This window comes from Gorilla gorilla, chromosome 4 (genome assembly GCF_029281585.2).
Source record: "Gorilla gorilla gorilla isolate KB3781 chromosome 4, NHGRI_mGorGor1-v2.1_pri, whole genome shotgun sequence".
Lineage (NCBI taxonomy): Eukaryota > Metazoa > Chordata > Mammalia > Primates > Hominidae > Gorilla > Gorilla gorilla.
Genome location: NC_073228.2, coordinates 164,561,453 through 164,580,824, shown reverse-complemented (window position 1 = coordinate 164,580,824; position 19,372 = coordinate 164,561,453). Strand labels below are relative to the sequence as shown.

The following is a 19,372-nucleotide window of genomic DNA, read 5'->3' as shown; positions in this document are numbered from 1 at the left end:
AGATGTCTCAAGAAAACAATAATGATACATCTAACACCTCCACCATATATATCCCCCCATCCATACCACACTGACTCTCCAGTCTTCCTATGCTTATCTGTTTAAAATTCCATTTTAAAAAAAGGCTCAGAAGACTAAGTGAACTACCCAAGTGAAAAACAAAGCCAGCCCTAGATCTGAGATTACTTAGCTCCAATTTCAATTATCTTCTAACTATATCACGTCTAATCTTTCAATCTATTCATTGGGAATAAAAGTGAATAATATAGACAATGTCTCTATTCTCACAAAGTTTATACTCCAGTGAACATCAACTTAACATTTTCCCTACCCATGTATGAATTATCTTCTCCACTGTCATTTGAGTTGCTCATATCAACTTTTAAAGCCAATAAAAAAAATTCCCATAGTCAGGGCCCTCAAAGGAAAGCATAACTACTTTCATGGCAAATGAAATCTGTGCATATAGATCAATAGAACAGAAGAGTACGGAAGTGAACCCATACAAATGATTTTGACAAAGGTACCACAGCAGTTCAACGGGAAAAGGATACTCTTTTTGATAAGTAATGTTCAAACAATTGAATAGTCATATGTAAAAAGATTAATCTTGAACCCTATTTCATACCATAAACAAAAATTAAATCAAAATGGATCATAGACCTGAATGCAAGATCTAAAATTACAAAATGTATTTTAAGAAAGAAAAAAAATGTTAGTGACCTTGAGCTCGGTGAAGATTCCTTTAAAATAACAAGAAAGTGTGAACTGTTTAAAAAAATCAATAATTTGTATTTCATAAAATCAAAACTTTGCAATTAAAAAAGACTTACAAAAATAAAGCAAGCTATATACTAGGAAAAAATATTCGCATGACATGTATTTAACAAAAGACCTATGTCTAAAATATGTAAAGAACTCTTATAACTTATTAAGACAACCCATTAAAAAATAGGGAAGAATGATGTGATTATTATGCAGTGCATGCCTGTATCAAAACATCCTAGATACCCCATAAATATATATACCTACTATGTACCCACAACCATTAAAAATTTTAAAAAGAGATTTGAACAGACACATCAAAAAAATTACAGATGGCAAATAAACACATGAAAAGTGCAACATTGTTAGTCTATAAGGAAATGAAAATTGGAACCACAATGAAATATCACTACAACCCACTAGAATGACTAAAAATTAAAAACACTATACCAAGTATTGACAAGGATGTGGAGCCACTGGAATGCTCATACACTGCTGCTGGGAATGCAACATGGTGAAATCACTTTGTAAACAATCTGGCCACTTCTTAAAAAGCTGACCATATACCTACTATTCAACCAAGCCATTGCCCTCCTAAGTATTTATCCAAGAGAAAAGAAAAACATACCCTCACAAAGACCTATAGACAAACGTTCAGAGTAGCTTTATTTATACAGCCAAAAACTATCAAAACCCAATATCAATAAGTAACTAAACAATTTGTGGTATATCTGTACAATAAGAAGGAAAGAATTACATATGCAACAATATGAATCAAACTCAAAATAATTAAGATTCAAAAAAGGTAGACCTTCCCCATGCCAAAAATAAAAAAAAAATACATAATGCAAATAATTTATAGAACAGAAATTAACCAGTGATTGCCTGGATAACAGGGGTGGGGAGTTGTGGGGACTTATAAAAGGGAAAATAGAAGCTTCTGGGTTGATGGATATGTTCATTATCTTGATTGCAATGATAATTTCATGAATGTATACATATGTCAGAACTCATCAGATTGTTCACTTTAGATGCAGTCATCCACCTCCTAATGACATTTTGGTACATGACAGACCACATATATGACAGTAGTTCCATAAAATTATAATATATATTTTACATGTTTATATTATACAATATAATATCATATTTTACATATTTATATTATACAATATAGCCTAGGTGTGTAATAGGCTATACTATCTAGATTTGTGTGAATGCACTCTGAGATGTTCACACAACAATGTGACGCTGATATTGTTTGGATTTGTGTCCTGCCCAAATCTCATGCCGAATTGGAGGGGCCTGGTGGAAGGGGATTGGATCATGGGGCGGATATTTCCCTTGCTGTTCTTGTAAAAGTGAGTGAGTTCTCAGGAGATCTGATCATTTAAAAGTGTGTGGCACCTCTCCCTTCACTGTCTCTTCTGCCACCATGTGAAGAAGGTACTTGCTTCCCCTTCGCCTTCTGCCATGATTGTAAGTTTCTTGAGGCCTCCCGGTCATGCTTCCTGTTAAGCCTGCAGAACTGTGAGTCAATTAAACCTCTTTGCTTCATAAATTACCCAGTCTCAGGTAGTTCTTTATAGCAATATGAAAACAGACTAATACAGATATAGCAGTGTGAAAATGTACTATTACAGCATTTCTCAGAATGTATTCCCTTTGCTGGGTGAAGCATGACTATGTGTGTAGTGTATTATACCTTAAATATACCTCAATAAAATTGTAGAAAAATGAAATAAATAAATAAAAGGTGACACGTTGGTGATCTTTGGCTGCCTTTTTCCCATTTGAGGGGCTGTGGCATCTGTGTCTATCCTGTAGTGCTAACTACAGTGGCCGCATGAGTGCCTTCTTTTAGTGCCAGCCCCTGAGACCTCCAAAGCCCTGTCATCACTAGGAGGGTTCTGCTGGTATAGTCATTTGGTGATTAGCCTGCCCATCCACAAAGAACTAAAAAGGCAATAATTGCTTAGATATTGCACATTGGTGACATTGGTGGCCTTGTCTTGGGTAATCTTCATCATTAAGTATGGATTGAGTTACACCAATCATTTTAGAGTCAAAGGCATAGCTTGGAGGTCACCTGAGTCCCAGTCTGCCAAATGACAGTGTCTGAGCACATCTTTCATTTCCACAGACCCTTGCCATACCTCATCCTTGAGTCTCATTTCACATCTTTATTTATACCCCTGATTTCGTGTCCTGAAAGCTTATTTGTTTTGACTTTTCAGTGTCTCTTTCCTGACCCACGATCAGTGAAATCCTGAGCCACATAAAGACCACAATTCACCAAGACAGATTTATTTCCCAGAAAGTCTCTTCTTGAGTATAGGTTAAGCATGGGTTTGAGAGTTAAGAATTTATATGGACAGTGTTTGGGAAGATGACAATGATGTTTCTTGACAGATTTTTATTATATTTTAACATCAGCTTTCTCTATGTCTGTATATATTAAAGAAAACGGTATAATTTATATTATACCTGAGAGGCTGCGTGCTATAGTAGAAATTACCACAAACTTTATACCCAAATCTGGACTCAAAGCCCAGTTGTGTAGTTTCCAGCTATATGAAGTTTAGCTTGGGCAAGTTTCTTTTGTGAAACTCAGTTTTCTCTTTTGTAATATAGGATACTTGTTGTAAGGGTTTAATAGGCTATTTTCTTTGAAGAACCTTGGACAATAAGAAGTCATAGTAAAGTGGTTCAAATCATGGGATCAGAAGCCAGACAGAGTTTCAGTCTTGACCTCATCACTGATTTTGTAACACTCTGTGCCTCAGTTTTCTCGTCTACAAAATAAGGATAACAGCATTCAGCTTCTAAGGGTAGTATATGGGTAAATTAGTTAATGCATGTAAAACATTTACAGCAGTACCAGGAAAAAGATGGGGACTCAATAAATGTTAGCTACCATCATTATTATTGTTGCAGTTATTTGTTATAATGTCTGCCACATAATAGCTGTTGGGAAAATAGAAGGCATTGTTCATTTAAAACCCTCTCTTGTTTTAAACAACTTCTCTCTCCTGCAGCCCCTTAAGTATTTCCAAGGAACCCCAATGTTCTTCAGATCACAGTAGGAATGACACATTCTACATGTGTGTTGCTCAGCAAAGCAAATAGAATAATAACTAATGTGAGATTTTAATTATGTATATCAGTGATGTTGCTTTGTAAATCAAAGCTAATTGATTCTGAGTACTTGCTACTTCTTTAACCCTCCTGCCAGCTCAGGAGCAAGCATGCAATTTTCCATGTAAACAGCAAGGGTGCTTATAGAAAAGGTATTCAAAACGAGCAGAGTGCCATCTACACTAGAGCAACATCGAGACTAGGGATTTAAACTTATCATACTGAGTACCACCCATGGTATGTACGTATCTTAGAAGGAGGAACGATGTTTCCTCACTGTAAACTTAGATAAGCACGGCTTCACCCTCTGGCAGCCATCCTTTGACTTTTCCTTCAGAAAATGGTCCAAACTTTTTGAATCAATGATTCTGTCTTAACCATCCCCTGGCACACTCCTAAATCTAATGGGTTCAGTAATTTAACTGGCTGTTATATGAATCAGTATTTTCATTTTTCTAAATGCCTGATTTTCAAATTTATGTTTACTCACACTAAATTTGGCATGCAAATGTAATTCCTAAAGCAGAAAGTAAGAGGAACTGATGGGCGTAGGTTAAAAAATGAAGCTAGTGAAGTTTGGCTGCCCAACCAAACCCCACACACCCCATGATCCCTACAGCTGTCCCCGAAGTATTTCTTAGAAACCCCAAATGTTCTTTGACTAACACTTTAAAAACTTCTTCCCTAAAGTTACTTTCTTCACTGAAGCCTCTGTATTGTTGTATTTGCATATCTCATGAAAAGCCCACATCCCCGCGTTGACTTCACTGGTTTGTGCTTTGATACATTTCATCATGTTGAATTTAAGCTGTCTACTTTCCAAAGTGAAAAATCCAAATTTTTCAGTACTTCAAAAAATCCTTCTTTCTACCCAACGATCCATTTCTCTATTCATTTAATGATTAAGAAAAAAAGACCGAAATTTTCAAGATTCTTTAACCCAAAAAGATAAAATGGTGTCTGTCCGTAGAATTAGATTCAAAGTCAGATAATAAGGCAAACTCAGAGAAAATAAGGAGAGTTTGAAAGGACCCTGAAAGGCAAATCCTTGAGAGGGAGTCCTTGTATGCTAAGTGGAATAGTCATTGGATTACAAATTTGCAGACCTAGGTCCTCATTAAGCCTGTCACAAGCTGCTTCTGTAACCTTTCACAGGTCAGTTAGCCTCTCTGGACTTTAGGGTAATCCACTATGCTCACCTCATAGCATTGATGACCCCAGTGAGAAGCTACAAAGGGAAATGGAAAGATTCTACAAATGGAAGAAATCATATAGTTTTCGTTTTTCCTGAAAAAAAAAAAAAAGTAGGGGGACTTGCCTCCTGGGGTTTGAATTGGCTGTGGTTTGTCTTTATTTTCTTGCATGCACAAATGCCTTTTTATGTGAAGATGCTTTTTTCTTTAAGAATTGGAATTGTGGTTGCCCTACTTAGAGTCAAAAATGCCTATGAGCAGCCGCAGCCGTCTTTAACTCCTACACATATAGCCAATTAGGGGGATGTACGCTCATCCTGGGCCTTAGAGAATCTTCTTCTGATCCTTACAGTTAGAACTTCATGTTCAGAGAGCTGCTTAGTTATTATATCTAATGACCTAGTTCAGCCAGGACAAAAATGTGAAATATACTTTTTCTTTCTCCTGTCCCCCACCACAAACACACACACATCCATGTGCATGATGTACATTCCTTAAGTACACTGTGCACACACACATTTCTTTTCTCCAGACCCTTTGTGTCAAACATTTTACAATTCCTCCTGCCAAGCTTTCATGAAGTTCCGGAGTGGACAAGGAAATGGCCCCAGTGACACACATCAGTTCTGATGGATCATTCTGACCAGCAGCCAAGAGTCTCCGGAAGAGCATGAAAGCACTAGGTCACTGAGAACCAGTCCTTTGGGTGATTAGGTATTTTGCAGACAGTAGGATAAATCCTCATCTTTTGCTAGTTATAGGAAGAGATATGCTTTCTCCCAACAGCGAAAGTGAAAGGACTAGCCCGCTATCAGTTTCCATGGCAACGCAGATCCACTACCTGCTTAGTTCATCCTGTCACTGTGGAAGACTTGAGGGAAAAACAACATTAAGCTTCTCTCTGTTTTTTGTCAAATATTTTGAAGGGACATTTCATAGCATGAGTCTGAAACACCTTTTTAGGAGTGAAAAGGAGAACATGAGAGAGAGAAAAAGGGGGAGCAATGAGCCTGGGGATGCTGGGGACATATTTGAGGGGAAGAGACTGTGGCTGATGTGGTCAGTGCCAATAAAACAGAGAGAGGAGGAAAGGAAAGCAATAAATATGTATTGAGTGTCCACTTCAGGCCTGGTGCTGTGCTTAATAATGCACATGCTGTGGCCTCTCAGAGCCCTCTGTCTGGAAGAGAAAGGCAGGTAAACAGGCTACGACTGCATGAGCAAAGCTGCCAGGACATCTGCACAGGGCACACTGCAGGCAGGGGCAGGAGGCGCTGACACTGGTGTTTGGAGGGATGGGCGGAAGGCAGATTTCTCATAGGAAATGTCTATGCTAGAATCTAAAGAAAGTGTAGGGGAGAGCAGGTGAAAAAGTCCTGGGGCATTTCTGCTTAGAGAGTGAACCATGCAGAGGCCCTGAGAAGTGAGACACCTCGGCTTGGAAGACTTCTGGAAGTTCCTTCTGGCTGGAGTGGAGCTTGAGACGGCTTAGGGCAAAAAATGAGCGTGGCTGGAGAAGTTAGCAGGTTCTGAATTATGACATCACTTATTATAAGTCATGTTTAAGGGGCTGCAATTTATCTGGACCGTAATAAGGAGCCATTAAAGTATGTGAAGCAGGTTTGTGAAAACATCATACCTGCAGCAGAGTGGAGGATGGTTCTGTAGCCAAACAGTGATGGTGGAGGAAAAGAGGGGACATTCTAAAGTGAAAGAGTGTGGGTCATGGATGAGACAAGAATGGCAGCAGTGGGGATTAAGCAATGTGTATGGGTTCTGGAAATTTTATGACTTAGAACCAACAATAGTTATTATGGGTGAAAGAGAAGTGAAAAATGAAGTCCATGTTGCTGGATGACTGAGTGAACAATAGTGCCACTCACTAAACAGGAGTCAGTGATGGAGGAGCGGGCTGGGGCTATTTGCTTGATTACCAAGAAGCCAGGTTGGGCCAGGTTGGTCAGGCCAGGTTAAGCCTTTAGAATAGCACTTGTCAAGCTTTTGTGTGAGCTTGTGCATGGGTATGTCCAGAGTCTGAAACAAGTGTCATGGAATACTATGAGAAGATGACATGTTTAGCTTAGGACATGGCATGGGTGATTCTATTATAGAATGAGATTTCATGTAGACCCCGATATGGGGTATGTAAGAGCAACCACAACAAAACAGTTCAGAACATCTTTTTCTTCTCCGTCTTTAATCAAAACCTGCATACCTTCTACACCTTTCATTACTGCTACCTGCCCATGAAAGTTTGGAGGTGAGCCGTAGCCATAAAAGGAGGAAATTTAATTTCACTGTTGGTAATTGCACCAGGAACTTAGCTGTTGTGGAGTTCAACATTCTCATTCGGGCTCAGAGAAATTCACAGCAAGAATGCTAAAGGTGGCACATGGTAGAGTGCCATGAGGATAGGGTGTGGCCTATATGAGTAGTTCCTGGTGGTGGCCGACCAGCTGGCAAAAGGATCCCTCCTGTGATCCACGCACATGCTTACTTACCCCTGTTCTTTCTTCCAGGAAGTCCAGTGTTAAACTCTTCATCATCTTCTAGTGGTCCACAGCTTTTCTTCAAAGGCTGACTCATTTTTACATACAGTCACATGAGATCTTGGTTTCTGCCATTTTAAATGCCAGGTATGAGACCCAGCCCCACAACTAGGTGATGTGTTCATCTTAAGCAAGTTGCTTAAATTCTCATTTTCCTTCTATGTATTGGAGGGATGATAGTGACAGTCGTGAGCCCCACCCCACCAGGTGGCAATGAGGGATAAATAAGACAAGGCCTGAGAAGGAGAGGTGGAAACTGGAACAGGTGTTGGGTTTCCTATCACAGTATGAGGAGGGCAGCTGGGTTGTGGAAAGAAGAGGCATGAACCCCCCAGCTCCTTCTTCCTGTGACCCTGCCATGCGTGTCTAGCTCTCTCTGGGAAGCATTTGCTCAGAGTAATCTTGAACCATCTGTAGGAGGGTAACAAGTTCTGAGAAGATAGAATTCCTTATGTGTAACAGAGCTGTCACTCCCAGGCATTTCTTCTGCCACATGAATGAGACAATGAATGAATCTCTCCCTGCACCCTCACTGTGTGTTAACTGTCTAAGGTATAACTTTGAGCACAGTTCCCAAATATAGTACTTTATGTTCTCTCCGGTAATACTAATAACTCACTTCTGGAGTCGCAGAAAGAACATGGATTTGGATTCAGGCTACCTCAATGCACCTCTGACATTTACTAGGTTGTGGTGTTGGATAAATCATTTAACTTCTGAGGGTGTCTATTTCCTTGTCTGCACAAAAGAGATCATTCCTCCCAAACATTACTATGAAGATTAGAGGTCATTTATGCAGGGGGCCAAGTGCAGGGCCTAGCCCAGAGTAGGCACTCAAGCAGTAGCTACATTACTTTATTCCTAATAATTTATAATAATAAAAAATAAGATGTTATGCTCTCCCCAGGTCCTTAGCCCACCCTCCCTCAAACTTGCATGAATTACTATGGCTGCATAATAATCTCCCTCAGTCCTGAAGGAAGCATCTAAATTAGTAGTTATGAAACCAATTAACATCACAGAGGATTGGAAAAAAATCCTGCCTGTGACTCTAGCCCTGTGACTACTCAGAAATCTCAGCCAGCATCACTTCAGCTGGCATCTGGAAGTTACTCCTGCACCTTGAAGCACCCCTGCAGGAGCCAGGTCTACTGAGAGTGGGCAGCCCTCTCTGCAGGCCGAGAGAGCAGGAGGCAGGAGAACTAGAGAGAGATGTCTAGCTGGGCCTGTGCTCCCCAGCACTCTTTTGTACCCAGTGGCTGTGTGAAGGGTGGATGAAGGGTATTTGGTTTTAATTGGGAAATGCTATCAATTGTCCTGGGCTCATTTAAAAATCCATTAGTATCAGGAAGTGGATAGATTAAGCAATGAGGAAGGGAAAAGAAGAAAGCTGTCAGCGCCCTGCTTTGTAGGGAGCATACCGCCTGTCTAAGCTTCACTAGCAAGGGCTGTGCTGAATGTTAAGAAGCCTGTTAAAGTCAGTTTCAAGATGCTGGGGAGGGAGAGGAGGTGTCTGGGCCAATTCACACGAAGTCCTGGGCAAGCTTATTGTTCTCGCAGCTTCCAAAAGCGGTACTGCAGTAATCTACACCGCATGTTTCAGATTCCTGCAGCTGTTTCTGGAGGCCTGGCAACTGTGCCACCCAGCTGTAAGCCACATCAACACCTGCAAATAGCGAAACCCCTCTGCGCTCCCGCCCCAACCCTGGCCGCTTTTTTTTTTTTTTTTTTTCTCTGAATGCTCAGCTGGACCCAGATACCTCTTCATCCTGGGAGCCATCAGTCCGGCTAAGGGTCTATGGTGGACTTGAGGCAAACAGGGAGAAGGATGACAGAAATGTGCCAGAAGATGAATTAGAAGAGAAAGCAAAGGGAGGACAAAGATAAAAGCAAGCTATGAGAACAAAAAATGAAAGACAGCTATGACAGGGCTGTGTATTAGCTTCCTAGGGCTTCTGTAACAAAATACCACAAACCAGATGGCTTAAAACAGCAGAAATGTACCCTTACAGTTTTGGAGGCTAGAAATCTGAAATCAAGGTGTTGGCAGGACCATGCCCCCTCTGAAGCCTCTAAGTGGGGATCCTTCCATGCTTCTTCCAGCTTCTGGTAGCCTCAGGTGTTCCTTGGCTTGTGGTAGCCTCTCTCCAGTCTATCCTCTGTCTTCCCCTGGCCACCTTTCTGCTGTGTCTGTGTCTTCTAATAAGGACATATTATTTTAGATTAGAGTCTACCTAATCCAGTAAGACATCATTTTAATTTGACTACATCTACAAAGTCTCTATCTCTGAACAAGGTCACATTCACAAATATTGAGGATTACAACTTCAACATATTTTTTGGTGGGACAGGATTCAACCCACGCCAGGCTGTTTAGAGGACTGCTATCTGGTTAATTCAGTACATCACTGTAGAAGGCCCTGGGAAGCTTGAAAAAGTACTAGTAAGGAATCCAGGGTCACAAACTGAAATACCTGCAGAGGCCAGGCAGGTAACATAATAGGTTCTAGAATAAGAAAACAGTGACTGTCCTTTAGCCTGGAATCATTGGGACAACAATGAACTGGAGTACATGCCCTGGATAAGAGCAAAAACTACTCAGCCCCAGCTGTTGTCACCTTGTAGGACTGAGGCTCGGGGATGCCAGATCAAATGAGAAGCCAAGAATCAAGATTTCTATGTGAAATGTCTCAGTTTTGTTTAAAACCTAGGCAGCTATTTTTTCCCCAAATATGGTGCACAACAAACTAAGACCATCGGCAAATAAGGCAGAGCCATGGGCAGTCAATTTGCCACCACTGCTATAAAGCCATTGGTTCAAATCCCAGTCTTGCCACTTGCTGTGTGACCTCGGGCAATTTACCTCCCATCTCTGGGCCACAATTTCCTATTGAGGAATGAGATGGTCTTAATCATCCAATAGAGTATGGTAATAAATGGTAGTGAATATTCAGAGGTATAGGATGCCAGGCCCACACTAATATGCTTACATATTAGTTTAAGCAACAAAACTTACACGTTGGAAAATTGAAAGACCAGGCACAGTGGCTCATACCTGTAATCCCAGCATTTTGGGAGGCTGAGGCGGGTGGATCATTTAAGGTCAGGAGTTCGAGACCAGCCTGGCCAACACGGTGAAATCCAGTCTTTACTAAAAATACCAAAATTAGCTGGGCATGGTGGCAGGTGCCTGTAATCCCAGCTACCTGGGAGGCTGAGGTATGAGAATCGCTTGAACCTGGGAGGCAGAGATTGCAGTGAGCCAAGATCACACCACTATACTCCAGCCTGGGCAATAGAGCAAGACTCAGTCTCAAAAAAAAAAAAAAGGAAAGAAAGAAAATTAAGAGACCTCAGCCACTTGTCCTGAACATTATGTAGGTGGATCAATTCAAAGCCACTGGAAAGTACCTGCCCCAGCCTAACGCTGAATAATTCTCCTCATATATAACCCCCACCAGGGCTCCACTCTGAGTGAGGCTGTGTAGCATGTGGTTAAAAGCATGGCTTCTGTATGCAGAGATGTGAGAGAGATAGCATCTAGTGGGTAAGAAAGACAGCAGTAGAGTGGAGACAAAAATCCTGGAATCCTGGCTTGAATGCTACTGACAACATCAGCTAATCAATAATGCATATTCTACATGTGAGGTACTGTCCTAAGAGCTTTCATGAATTATTCACAATTAGTCCTCATTCCAATACTGGAAGGTAGATATAATTACCCTTGTTTCATTAACAAGGATACAGAGAAGAGCTGGATTCTAGAGTTTTAAGTAAAATCTCCCAATTCATTTAAATTATGGCAATGGAATCAAGTATTTTTCAAAACACTGTGATGTCTAAACTAAGTCCATCTGCAAACTGGGCCCAGCCCATGGGCAGCTATTTCACAACCTTTGGTCATGAGCCGTGGGTTCCAGACCAAGCTTTGCCAGTTTTCTGTGTGAACCTGGGTGAGTAACATCTACTCTCTGAACCATGGTTGAGATACTCCATAGCTTGCCAAGCAAGGTCACAGAGCTTGTATGTGTCAAAGCCCAGCATCTGAACCCAGGCAGTCCAGGGTCACTAAGTTTATTGGTGGCATAGTCTTCTATAAGTGTTTCTGATGCTTTTCTGAGACCTTTCTATCAATCAAGCTGCAGATCCAGATAGGACACATGATGCTGACTCACCTGCAATGGCTGATATTCTTAACAAATTTTAATGAGCGACAGTGAGGATGAATGCAAATGCCTGGAGGATTACATAGATTTCTGTAAATATGAAAGGTAAAGAAGAGATAGGACGGTCCCTCCTGAATACTGCGTCAGTTGGCCTAAAATTGCATCATGGAGTTTTGTTTTCCTCAGTCATGTAACAATTTTGATTCATGCCTTAAAATAAGAGGAATCTGGCTTTAATACTGAATGTCATTTAGTCTTAAAATCTCCATGTGAAAATAAAGCTGCCCAGTGGTTTTTCATATTTATTTTTAGCAGAAAACCTTTTAAAAAAAAAGTGAAATCCTACATAGAATGCCAGCATAGAAAATAGAATGGGCTGGTGTTCATCATGTTTTGCTAAGGCATAACAATAATGACAATGGTAATAATAGCAGCAGCAAATCCTTGCCTTGGGCCAGCCACTACTTATTCTGAGACCTTACCTGTGGTAACTCATCTAAGCCTTACAACAACCCTTTGAGGAAACTGAGGCAGAGTGATGTTAAGTAATTTGTTCAGGGCTACAGAGCTCAGTGTGGGAGTCAGGCAGGCTGCCCCCAGGGCCTGCAATCTTCCCTGCCCTGCTGCTCAGCTCCTCACCCTGGTACACCACAGGGGTGCCCACATGAGAAACAGCTGATTCCAAATGGGAGCTGACAGCAGAATTCATGTTTCACAGCCTGTAATTTGTAGTCAACTTTGAAATCGTTTGCATTTACTATCTACGGAGACTTAACATATGTAAATTGTCTGTCTCAATAGACAGTTACAAAGACCTGTCATTGTACTTCAGTCTCAGCTAATCTGTCATTGAAATGCTTCATAGGGTCTTTCAAATAGAAATTCATGTCTGCCTCAAAGCCTAAATTATAACTGAGAATATCCCAAGTGTTACTCTACAAATTTGGTGAAAACCTGTCCAGTTGTTAGTTGTGGTTAGGAACAAACAGACCCAAATTTTCTTGTATTTGTATAGACAAAAGTAAAGCCTCATTGACTGAGGGAGATGGGAATCTGGGGCCCGCTGCCTGCAATCTTCCTCTCAGCAACCCATGAGGCAACTCCGGAGAACCCTGGGCTCTGGGAACTCAGTCAGAGAGCCACAGTCCCCAGCCAGATAGAAACAACCTTGTCTGCTGTCTCCGGGAAAGGGAGAGAGTTGTTCCAACCTGGGGTCTGGGAGAAATGACAGCATTCAGAAGTAGGGTCGGCTTAAGGAAGTATGGAGATGCAAGGGACACAGCAATCCTGGGCCTCTGAGTCTCAGGCCAGAGGGTGTTTCCAGCACCTTCTGAGAATTTGGTAATGGCTCATCTCAGATTTGCAGAGGCACTGCTGGTACCTGGTTTGTCTGGAACCAGGCATAGGTATTTAATTCGTATGATGAGGCTGAGGCTGACAGTGTAAATAATAAATTAAACCTCTCTTGAGCTTTGTTTTTTTAATACTTAACTGATAAAATATGACTTTTAAATAAAATTTGGAACTTAAATACCAAGCTTCTAGAGAGTTGAACTAGAACAGATTTCTCAATCTTGGTATTATTAACATTTTGGACTGGTTAATTCTTTGTTGTGGGAGCTTGCCCTGGGCATTATAGGATGATTAGAAGCATTGCTGGCTTCTGCCCACTACAGGCCACTAGCGTGCTCTCCCTCCCCCACTTTCGGCAATCAAAACTGTCTCTGGACATTGCCAAATATCCCCTGAGGTGAAGGGGACAAAATAAATCCCAGCTGAGAATTTTGAATTTGATTATTTCAGAGGTAATATTTAGCTATAGTCTTATAATCCCTTATAGTCAAAGATAACTTTGAAATTAAAAGTTTAACTCAATGTATTTTTGTACTGCTGAGCACATCCTTTGTCTAGACGCCCTGGTTCAGAGACTGAGACCAAGATCATAGTGGTTTGTTGTCATTCCACTTGCTCTTGGCCACTTGACGTCAAGTCAGTTGCTAAAAAAAAATTAGCTTAATAATCCTGCATTGATTGACCTCTCTAACAGTCTCCTATTGCCTCCAACTCCCTTCTTTCATCAGATTTTTCTTCCCACAATTATAAAACTGGAAGAAAAATAAATGTCCAGTGTCTTGGCTGAGACAGTGTAGCTCACCCAGACAGGTTTTCTCTTCTCAAGAGGCATGATTTATTTTTTACTTTATATTTTTAAATTGTCGTTTTCCTGTCAACTTGCTCCAATAATTCCTGCTTAATTTCCGAAGGGCTTAAGACACACACCCTGTGTAAGCATGTGGGTTAAGAGTTGAAACTGCATAATCAGACCACAGCCTATATTTGAATCCTGGCTCATCCATCCATGAACTAGTTTCAGGATTGTGGGCAAGTTCCTGAAACTCTCTGCTTCAGTTTTATTATTTACAAAATGGGGCAGCGATAGTGCCAGTCCCATAGGGTTGTGGTGAAGATTTAATAAAATACTGTGTATAAAGTGTTTAGTAAAGTACTATGCATATAGTAAGCATTAAATACACACTATTACCTCTATCATCTTTGCGATTATAATGATTTTTAATTATCACTTCATTCCCTTTCCTCCTATTTCTGCTGAAAGTATCTGAGGTAATGCCTTCATGCAGTCGAGGGATTGCCTTAGGAACTTTTGTTGAAATAAATAATTTCAAAAAGCAATTAAAACTTTTTTCATCATACCTTTCAATCACTCTAAGATCACCAGCCAAGATGATCTCAGAACTCAGCCAGAACCAGAAACTAGGAAGTCCCAAAAAATCCCCAAATCCTCCCCCCAAATTCCCTAAACAACTCTTCCCTTCTTTTCTTTCCTTGTGCACCTACATAGGGTCTCCCCTGCTCTATTCAGCTTTCCTTTTCCAGAAGTAGACACTGCCATCATCTGAAGTGGCTGCACTTGAGTTCAGAATGACAGAGGAGAAAAGAACATGTTTCTTTGACAATACCTATTTGCTCAGCAAGTGAAAAGCAAAGACCTGTATGGAAGAGGTAAATCTTAGGTATAGCCAAAAATAGCTATTGCCTCGTTATCACCAACCAGAGTGAACTCCTTGCTGCCTATGTGCCCAGTATGAGGATAAAAGCCCTGGTACTGAAGAAGGGTTCAGAGGACTTGCTAGCCTTTTTTTTTTTTCAAGTGGCAAAAATTTAAGTTTTTATTATGGACTCCTGTGTCTTCTGTGCAGACAACCAGCAGTGAAGGATGTGAGTAACAGCATTAGGGGGATGTCATTAGCATGCAATATAGCACTATGTCTACAGCTGTGCACAGGCTTGGATCTGCCATTTACTAACCATGAAAAAAAGATTGTCATTTGTCACCTCACATATTTCAAGATACTCTCCTATCCATTAGCACAGATGGTCCCATGCTAGCTAGCCCTTGCAGTACCAGAAGTAGAAATCATTTACCCCAATAGACTAAGAGTCAGAGAGGTTGTCAGTTGCTCAAAATTACAAATCAGTTCATTATAGATCTGAGAGTGACAACTCAAGCAAGTTATTTGACCTGTTGGATCCTCAGTTTTCCATAGCTGTATTTCTTCCTCATAGGGTTTCTAATGATTCAGTATAGAAATAATGTTTGCAAAACATGTAGCCCAAAGTCTGGCACTTACTAAGTGCTCCATAAATATTTCTGAAGATAGTGATTATTTGGAGGATGATAATGATGATATATGCAGAACAGTATATGAAAAGACCCTGCACAGCAATTAGACCTGACAAGTCTTAGTCTCCAGATCTGTCCCTAATTATTAAGTTATCTTGAATTACTGTCTCAAATTCTGCAGCAGAATTTTCTACTGGGCTCATATGGAGTTAGTATCATCTGCCTCTAATTGCTTATAAAGACACTAAGAGGCTCAACTGGGTAAAAAGGACCTTTGAAAAATGTAACGTACAAAACAGATTTACCTAATAAATGATTTTCTCATTCTTTGCATGCCATTGTTGTTGCTGTTACATTTCATCCTGGCAATGGTAGTTGACAGGCTGTTTACCCTATAAGCTCTTGTAGCCCATTCCTAGAAAAGAAAGAACTGCTTGAAACCATCACTGAAGGCAACTCAAGGCAGAGTCAAGATTAGGACACAAGTCACTGACCGCCAGTCTAGATTATTTCTCACTCCCAGAAGGGAAGAACTCCTGCAGAGACTGATCCCATCCTCCTTTTGGACTTCATAGAGAGACTAGATATGTTGACTAATTGCATTAACAAAATGAGAGGCATCAGAGGATTCTGTGTAGCCATTCTGTTTGCTAAATTTACTGAAGCATTTCTTCAGAACTATTTGTCTTTCCTTCTTTTTCTAGCACTTCAGGGTAAAAGAGTGTTCAGAAGCTGACAGCCAGTGATGTGCTTACTCTATGCACAGTTCATAAAGCATGACTGCTTCCAGGAGACCTGTTTGTACAAGCCTGGGAGAGGACTCAGTCCACTAACAGAGACAGCAGAGATTGCTTGCAGAATAAATATGCAACTTATTAAAGATTATTCTTGTATACTGAATAGCTCCCTGATGGAGGCTGAAGCAAGGGGAGTAAGGATTGGGGAGGCCATTTCTCTTCCATGAGGTTACAAAGTCCCATTGAGATGGGAGCCAAGTTAATTAGAGAGCTGTCAAGGGATAGCGTATCTTCCAAAGCAGATTGACAATAGGTTGGGGATGGAGGTCAGTCAAAGATCCAAAGAATTCCGCCACTGCTACTGTTTGCAATGCCCAAGTGAAGAAACATAACTAGTGCAGGAACTCTTGATATTTCAGGCTTCTTGTACTTTGCAATCGCTGAAGAAACCTGAGGAAATGTGGTGCCAATGTACCATTACCTAATTCAGCATTTGCTTTGGGTTGAGACCACAGGCCATTGCTGATCTGATTATAGAAAAGAAGAAAAAAATGAATCTAGTACTGGGATTGTTTAGTCCTAGAAATAAAAGACCAGATGTGAACCCAATAGCCCTTCAGGTATTTGAAGAACTCTCAGGCGAAAGGTGATAATATTTCAACATGGCTCCTCAGTGGAGAGCCAGGGCCGATAAGCAGAGGTTATAGCAAGCTAACCCCACATTTGGAGAGTTGACAATTTCAGTGGTCCAAAATGGAATGGAATGCTTTGTGAGGTAGTAAGTTCCCTACTAGACGTCTCTAAGCACAAAATGCTTTACAAACTGTTCTGTGAGTTCTCCTGAAGTTCAATGAAGTTATAGTATATGCAAAAATTAGCTTTGACAGTGGACCCTAAATGAAAATTATTGTTGGTCAAAATTAATTTTGAAAATCCTTTAAATTATCTATTAAATACAATATATACGTGATTTTATTTTTCACAACCCCAGATAGTTAAAACTGGATTGCCTCTGGGGACAATGCTGTTAAAAGTGGATATCCTACCTGTATATATGTTCCCACTTTAGCATTTATTAATGGGTCTTGTCTGCAACAGTTATTACTATGGTGACTACGGTGTTTGCTTAGTGATGATTTCCATTAGCTCCCCTTCTTCCTCACTTATTTATTCAGTATTTATTTTTTTAAAAAGGAAAAGAATGTTGGGCACAATGGCCTGGGCCTGTAGACCCAGCTACTTAGAAGACTGAGGCAGTAGGATCACCTGAGCCCAGGAGCTGGAATCTAGCCTGGGCAACATAGCCTGGGCAAGACTCTGTCTCTAAAAATAAAAAAATAAAATACAATTTTAAAAACAAAAACAAAAAACAGGAAATGAATATAAAATGTTTATGGATATAAATGCTTATGGATATAAAATGAATATCCATAAACACCAGAATCCCTTTCAGTGGGGCTAGATTCTTGGGGATTGAAGGAATCATAGCCATTCATATCTCTCACCTATGTTCCCTCCAGGGCACGGTCTCTGTGAGTGGATGGAATGGCAGGATTGTTTTCATGTTGTCAGTGCACAGACCTTGCACATGTTTATTACATTTGTTCTTTAGTAATTTTATGGAGTTTTAATGAGTTATTTCAATTTTATTTTTTGATTGCCCATTGCTCATATATAGAAATGCAATTGACTTTTATATACTGACTTTGTATTCTGCAACCTTTTTATCTCACTTATTCTATCTTTTAGGATTTTCTAGCATATATTATCATGTTGTATGCAAGTAAAGATAATTTTACATCTTTTAATTCTATATGGCTATTGTCTGTTTGTCTGCCTTATTGCACTGCCTGGCTACCCTAATCTAATGTTGAATAAAAATTCCGAGAGTAGACATCCTTGCCTTGTTCCTGACCTTAAAGAAAAACATCCAGCCTCTCACCATCGAATATAGATATAAAGTTCTGTGTAGGTATCCTTATCGGGTTGTGGAAAATCCTATCCATTCTTAGTTTCGTGAAGATTTTACCATAAATGGAAGTTGAATTTCATAGAATATTTTTTCTGCGTCCACTGAAATGATATCATGGAGTTTCTCCTTTGCTTTATTAATATGATGAGTTAAATTCATTGATTTTTGTGTGTTAAATCCAACCTTGATTTCCTGGAATACATCCTACTAGATTTGATTTGCCAATATTTTGTTAAGAATTCTTAACCTACATTCATAAGGTACATTGCTACAGAGTTTCCTTTTCCTGTGATGTGTTTGTCTGGTAATACCGGGCTTATAACATTATTTGAAAATGATTCCCTTCTCTTTTATTTCCTAAAGGAGTTTATGTTAAATTCATCTTATTTTACCTTAAATGTTACATGAAATTCACCAGTGAAGCCATCTGTGTGCCTGGTTCTTCTTTGAAAGGTCTCTGTTTTCAATTCAAATTTTTAATTGACAAAGGATTATTTGGGATTTTTGTTGTTGTTTCTTCTCCAGTCTGTTTTGATCATTTATATTTTTCAAAGGATTTGTTCATTTTCAGTTGTCAAATTTATTGCATAAAGTTGTTCATAATGTTCCTTTATTATCCTTTCATGATTGTAGAATAGATAGTGCTTGGCGATATCAGTATTTTATTTCTTCTACCTTTTTGAGAAATTAAATAGTGGTGTATCAATTTTAAAACAAGATTTTGATTTTATTGATCATTTTCTGTTTTATCTCCATTTCTTATTCCTCGATTTTTAAACATATTTATTGTCTTTTTCCTTTTAATATGTTGGGTTTAATTTGATGTTTTTCTAATTCATAAGAGGGAAAGCTAGATCCTTGAGTTTTCACACCTTTTTCTATTTCCAGGATAAGCATAAAAGCTATAATTATTTCTCAAACACTCATTTAGCTGAATCTCACAAATTTTGATGTTTATTTTAATTATCATTCACTTCAAAATGTTTTTTCCTATTTCTTCTTTCATCCAAAATTATTTAGAAGTAGATTGTTTAATTTTCAAATACTTAAGACTTTTATGGATACCTTATTGCTATTAATTTTTAACCTAATTCTATGTTGTCAGAAAGCATACTCTGCATGATTTCAGGCTCTTTAGATTTATTGATTTTTTTGTCCTAACATATCCTGATAAGCATGTATCCTTGAAAAAACTGTGCCTGCTGGAGT

The 19,372-nt window shown here is 39.7% G+C and overlaps 1 protein-coding gene across 1 annotated transcript in view; it reads left to right on the top strand.

Annotated features, from left to right (window-relative positions):
• Nucleotides 1-19,372, top strand: part of ATP10B (ATPase phospholipid transporting 10B (putative)) — a 218,112-nt gene that overhangs the window by 28,283 nt on the left and 170,457 nt on the right. The gene's annotated exons all lie outside the window — the stretch shown is intronic.